Raw genomic sequence first — 6886 nt, forward strand, 5'->3', positions numbered from 1 at the left:
ATCTACCAACTTTCTTGATATCTTCAACTGTATACCCAAGGGCGGCTGCTGTAGATGTGGCACCTATTTGAAAAGCACCAACCATGTATCCCAGCCTTGCATAAGGCTTGAGAAGTAATTTTCCAGAACTGGTAATTGTTAGAGGCAACGCATCCTCATGGAGAAAAAACCTTCCTGCATTCTCACCCCTAAGCTGTACATAGTCCTGCGTAGCTGTTACCAGGCATATTTCAGACTCTGAACAACACCCTAACAACAACATCAGACCTTTTCCTAATTGTTCTGCTTTTGATTTTCACAGATGTATGGCAACCTGGTGCTCTGACAATACCACATCCTTCCTCTGCAAAGAGGATAGAAACGTGTCGTGTCTGGATGCCACCACCAGCTCACTTATTCTTAATCATTCTGTGGGGGGGGGACCCAGTCTGAAACAGAAAGCTTCTTTGCTTTTATAAACAAACACATTTGCTATTTTCTGCTGAGGTCCATAGTTTTTAATATAATCTCATCCATTGGTTTAGAAATCAATACCCATACATAACACATATAGAAAAAGCACATTGTTAATTCCTACATTTTTCTTTACTGCATATTGAATTGAAAAGTCCAAAGGAAAAGGCAATAAAAGAATGCCTGATAATGCATTTAAAATAGTTAATGTATTTTTAACAGACTGGCCAAATACAGATTTATCTACCCTGTAGAGATACTCCCTGTCCAAAGGCATGACTATAATGGAATACATTTGTCTGGATGATAGTCTATGTCAAGTAATTCTTTCAATGTTTCTGTCTTCATCTCAAATCCAATGAGTTATGAAGCACTCTGCAGCTTTTAGAGCACAGAAGGAATGAGCACTGTTTTTCAGATTTGCTGATGTATTTGCACTAGTCTCATGAATTTGGAATTTGATCTCCCATCATGGGAATCTGTGAAAGTCTGCATATCTTTTTGATTTGTTTTGTTTTAGTTTTAGACAAGGTATGTATAAGGGGACAACACACGAGCCAGCCCGGGCTGCTATTGTAACAGACTTTATTATCAAGCATGAACTGTCAAAGATCAGTCATGTAAAAGAATCTGGTGCACCTTTTCTTTAAATAGCCTTTATTATCAAGTATGAGTTATTTAAAATCCATCACTTAGAAAGCTTTTTCATCTGGGTAGGATTCCGTAAATTTGTAAGAAAGAGACTGATGATGACAGCTCTCACTTGACCATTCTGCTCTGCTTGCAGGCTAAAATCATGTGCTTGGGACAAATGATGGGAAATATGTGTTCTGATTTATAGGACTGTGTGGTGAGCTGAAGTGTACACATACATATGTTGTGGCCATTGTTCATTTCCACTCATGGAATTGGGGGAGGGGGGCTGGAGGAGCTGCTCTTGATGACCAAACTAGCTGATTCAATTCTTTTCTTTAAAAAAACCCCTCTGGTTTGTGAATGTGGGTGTGATGTTTGCCCCTTTGTGGCCCCTGTTTGTCTCCCCATAACAGAGAGCTCACGAAGGCAAACAAAAAAACAAAAACAAAAACCACACACACACACACACACACACACACACACACACACACACCTTTTTCACACACTGCCACCAGTTGATTTCTTTATCAGCGTACTTTACTTAGGAAAGACAAGGTCCACTCATCACTGTCTTTTGAATAAAACAGGTTTATTGATTACAGATATTTCTATAAGAATTCATAAGTATCTTCTTCAGGTTCATCAACCATCAATAACAATCTTCTATATTATCTTACAGGTTACTATTCACTCCTGAGACTAATCACTCCTCAGATTCCTAAACTGAACTCTCTCTCTCTTTCTCTCTCTCTCTCTTCAAAATCAGATCCAGACTGTAAACTCCACTCCTCCTCTCTGGCTCCGCCTTTTAACATCTCTAGTGGCCCCACCTCTCAACCATATCAGCATAAAACATGAATAATGCATAACATATTCAGCATAACAAGGGTGAACGCCACAGTGGGGTATAGTGCTTCTGTACACATGATTCGAAAAGCCAGGAAATGGCCCAATGTTGCTGCATAATATTGTCCCTCCATTGCCAGCAGGAAGAAAGGATCGTCTCCAAGCCACTGTCCAGTCATACACCCCATTTGTGCTCATAGATTACAACCCAAAAATCATGACTCCAGACACATTCTGGAGTGTTTGTGTGTCTGCAGGGAAAACATTGCAATGGTAGGGGTCAAAATTATGGGATTTGTTCCAAACAGAACCTCCAAATCAAAGGTGCAAGAATGCTGGGAAGGAATGCTGTGATTTAAAAATGTTTTTGATCTTAAATGGCTGCAAAGTCAGAGGAAAAGGAAAGCAGTCTCATTGCTCATGGGTCTCCAAAAGTCCCAGTGGCATGTTTCCTAGAGACATTAATGGACTTCTTTTTGTTCTAGGTGAGAAGAGAGACTAAGAGGCTAACAGCAGGTATTATAAGCATGCCTTCGATCCTGCTGGGAGGAACTGTGAGCTGGCAGGAAAACTGCAACTAGCCCACCCTTCAGCATCATATGTGGCACTGGCAGGCAGCATTGGATGGAGTCCTGTTTTATATGATATGCAGTGTGATAGATTTCACAAGAATACACAAATGAAAGGGCCACAGCTCATTGACAGCACACATTTTAGATGCAGAAAGCCCCATGAGATCTTTAGTTAATCCTTTTTCACTAAGTTCAAAACAGTACGTTGTGTGAATTGGTGACTATTTTTTGACCCCAATGAACATTCTTGTAATTTAGAAGGCATAAAAATGGCCCACGTTCACAAAGAGGTCTGTGGGTGCAGAACCAACTGTTTTGTACCCAGAAATGCACAACCAGAAAACACAAGGTGGAATAAAAAGTACATCAAAATTAAATAAAGCGAAGTAAAATATATATGTATTTGGTCTTGTACAGTATTTCCAGACCCTAGGTTAATACCAGGAACTCCCCATGGTAAAACGATTTTCTCTAAAAGGAGCCAACTTACTGACAACCAGAATACATCACTTCTGTGTCATTAAATAATGGTTCATTGAAAGTGGCACAGGGCATTTGTTTAACAGGGAGAAAACTTGCATGGGCAAAAACCTGTTGGCACCACTGTACCTTGTTGTAACTCAATTTAATTTAAATTCATGGAAAGTTTCTTAGCACCCCATTTCTGGTTCTGGAATTCTCTAGGGTTCTCTTTTGTCCCAAGGGAGATGTTTGGGAGCCTCGGGATAGGCCGGGGGAGCTTTTAATCATAAAAGAATTGTCACCAACAGTCCCTAATCCCTACAGTAGCAACCCAGTTGCATTTTTAAAAAAACTAATTAAAGTCTTCTCCTCCCCTGCCTCCAAAATCCCAAAGTCTTTCTCAGGGGGAGAAAAAGGACTCTGAGGGGACCTTGGAGTCTCTGAAGAGAGGGGATCAGAAAGTTTCCTTAAATATTCATTAAATTTAAATATTTAAATTAAATATTTCCATCCAGGGTATGCTGGCACAAAGGTATGCAACAGGATTTTATCCAACATGGCATATGACTGAAAAGTCTTGTACTTAGTGGCTAGATATCTCATGTAATTTGGCCCTAACCTAGCTCAGTAATGAAGATGGTAGGAACACAAACACACACACACACACCCAAAAAAACCAGCTGCCTAATGTTCAGTATTGAAAAATGAAGATAAACCTCTCGGTTTGCCAGACACTCAGCACCTGCTGCATTAGTACACCTGGGTCAGCAAAATGGCTAATTGCTCGTTTCTCTTACAGCAGGTAAATACTTTCCTGGCTGTTGTGAAATTGAAGGCAGCTCTCAGTACTTTTCATTTAGCACAAACTCAGAAGTATGGGAGGCTTCTCCGAGATTCAAAAGGGTAACTGTGGAAAGGGAAGCTGTCAGCACCTGTTACAGGAAGACAAATTGTGTAGCATTAGCCTAGCTGATCCCAGGAAGAAGTATCATGTGATGACTAACCTGTACTACATGTTTCAGCAACACAGAAATCCCAGCAATGAGTCATTTATATAACACTTCTTTCATATCATGGAGTTATTCTCTGTCAGGGCATAATGCTATGTAAGCCAACAATAACTAAACACCTGTTTACATATGAATAGATAAGAGGAGTGAACAACCTATTTGTTCCTGAGAGCTGCAGGCCAGTGGGTGTGGTCAAGGCTGGAATTAAGCATCAGGGACAGTTGGCGCATTGGTTGGGGGTGACATTTAATTAGTCCCTTCAAACACAATGTTATCTCTATCAATTCTTTCCCTCTTTCTTACACACACACACACACACACACACACACACACACACACACACACACTCATTCATGAGGAAGACTGATACTCTCAATGAGAAGCATGTTTCCCTCCTGCCCGTCATCAGATTTGCTTCCATAGCCCACCAAAGAGTTATCTGACAGTACGTGGGAAAGCAGGAGTTTGAATTTAGTCAAATATTTTGACTCCAGCTCCCAGAATCCCCACGCAGCATAGCCAGGGGTAAATAATTACAGTTATTATAACTCTAATACACATGGAGAGCCAAAAGCTTCCCTCTCCTGAACTAGCTGATAAATATAACATCAATCTTTGTGCCAATGACATGGCCATGTAAGAGCTCATAACTTCTTGACACACTGCACTTCTAAGGATTTCAAGTCACATGATCTCTGGGAGGAAGTAATTGATTAAGCCAAAGAAAGATGAATGGTATCCACTTGTAGGTATCCATGAGAAGCACAATGTGTTTTATAATAGAACAGGCAACCTCTGAGGGCCGAGGAACCCTTGTTTCCCACCCACACACAGTGTGTGTTGGGCTGCACCTCAGCTTCTCAATTTTTCACATCTCCCAGAAATCTCAGGAGAACCATTTGCTGTTTAAATGCAACACATGCACCCTGGGTTGGTCACTTCCATTTTCTAAAAAAGCCTAACTTTAGATTAAATGAGGCCTGAAGGCAAAATTACATTTAAATGGCATATTTCATCCCTTGTAGATTTTACGGTGAAATTGATGGGGTGGGAAGGCTGGGTGTGTTTCCCCATTGTATGTGTTGTACCTACTCACACCTTTGCTTCACCATTTCATATAAGAACATAAGCCATGTGAGGTTTAACCAAAAGGTTATCTGACCAAAGAGTTATCAGACAGGGATCAATCATACACTTACGGGAAACTCATATACAGTACCAGATATGAATGTAAAAAAACCCCCTCTTCTCATGAGCACATTCTTGTTTAACAACTGCCTTTGATACTGCCTCTCATGCTAGAGATAATGTATACCTATCATGACTTATGGTTCATGATAGCATGCTTCTATATTTCTCTCTATGAATTTGTCTCAGACTATTTTAAAGATGTCTGGATTGGCAACTACCACAACATCTTGTGCTAGGAAATATATGAAAATGTATTCAAGGTCCTGTGTCTGAAATCTGCAGCAGAGGTTATTGGCACGATGTGCATCATGTAAGTTTCCACACACCCACATAGATGAGTAAAGCAGCTACAGAGCTGGGAAGAAAAGCAAAAGCAAAGCCTGCTGCTTATATACTGCCCCATAGCACTTAAATCACTCTCTTGGGTGGTTTACAATTTAATTATGCAGGCTACACATTGCCTCCCTAGCAAGCAGAGTACTCAATTTACTGACCTGGCAAGGATGGAAGGCTGGCTACCTGAATCTGTCAGGATTGAACTGAGGTAGTCAACAGAGAACCACTGCACCATGAGGCTCCTCATAAGTAAGTTATAATTTATTCATTTCCCCATTGACAAAATTATAACTAAGTTATATTAAGAATAACAAGGGGACATTTCACTCCTTTTATTGTGGAATAATAACTTTGTAGTTACCTTTATTATTCTAGGTGAGTGACCTCACTAAATAATGAGGAAAGAACATTAGGTGCCTCAAGTGCTAGCTCCTGCTAAATTCCATGCTGTTAAATTCAGATTTTTAAGTAAATGAAAAGTAACAATTTAGTTGCCTCTGAGGTATGGGAAATTGAACTTATGGAAAATTGTAACTGTAATGGAAACAAACTAAATAACTGTTGGGACCTTGGGATTTTAACTGCAACAAATCACTTTTTGAATGTACCTTTCTGAGCTTTCAGCAGTTTGATGAGTCTGTATACACCGACTTGAAGGGACTTAAATTGAGCACAGCAGGACTTACTGATATGTAGGCATGTATAAGACTACTCTATACATCACTTTATTGGTTATCGAAATAATATTAATTGTTTTGCCCCTTCTGTCACATTATGACATAACCAATAACAAATACACAAATTTTAATATGTATCTCTGTAAGATTACATAGCATTGACCACTATAAGATTCCAGACAATATGAAGTAAAGCTATCTTCTAATAATTATTCTTCAAATAGTGCCCTTTTCTCTGGCACAGTATACTGTACCAGTATTTTATTAAATGCAGAAAATCCTGTAATGCCATTTCTCCCCTTTCACCACACACATACAAACACATGAATGTACATGCATGTTCATATACTCTCCAAAATCATGTCCCAATAATATATTTAGCAATCCAAACTCCCACAAACTAATGAATCTTCATCTTCACAAACTTATGAAAAACCTTCTGATTCTCAACATAGTGCCCATCTTCATATGATTATAGTAGTCAGTAGAATGTAATAAGAAGCTGACAGCATATACCAAGATCCAGGTCTATAGAGTCTGTGTCCTGAGCACACTCCTGTACTGCAGTGAGTCCTGGACCCTTTGTGCACAGTAGGAGAGGAAGCTGAACACGTTCCATATGCGTTGCCTCCAATGGATTTTTGGTATTACCTGGCAAGACAAAGTTCCAAATAGAGTAGTCCTAGAACAAGCTGGATTTTTT

Source organism: Pogona vitticeps, chromosome 1 (assembly GCF_051106095.1).
Source record: "Pogona vitticeps strain Pit_001003342236 chromosome 1, PviZW2.1, whole genome shotgun sequence".
In the NCBI taxonomy this organism is placed as follows: domain Eukaryota; kingdom Metazoa; phylum Chordata; class Lepidosauria; order Squamata; family Agamidae; genus Pogona; species Pogona vitticeps.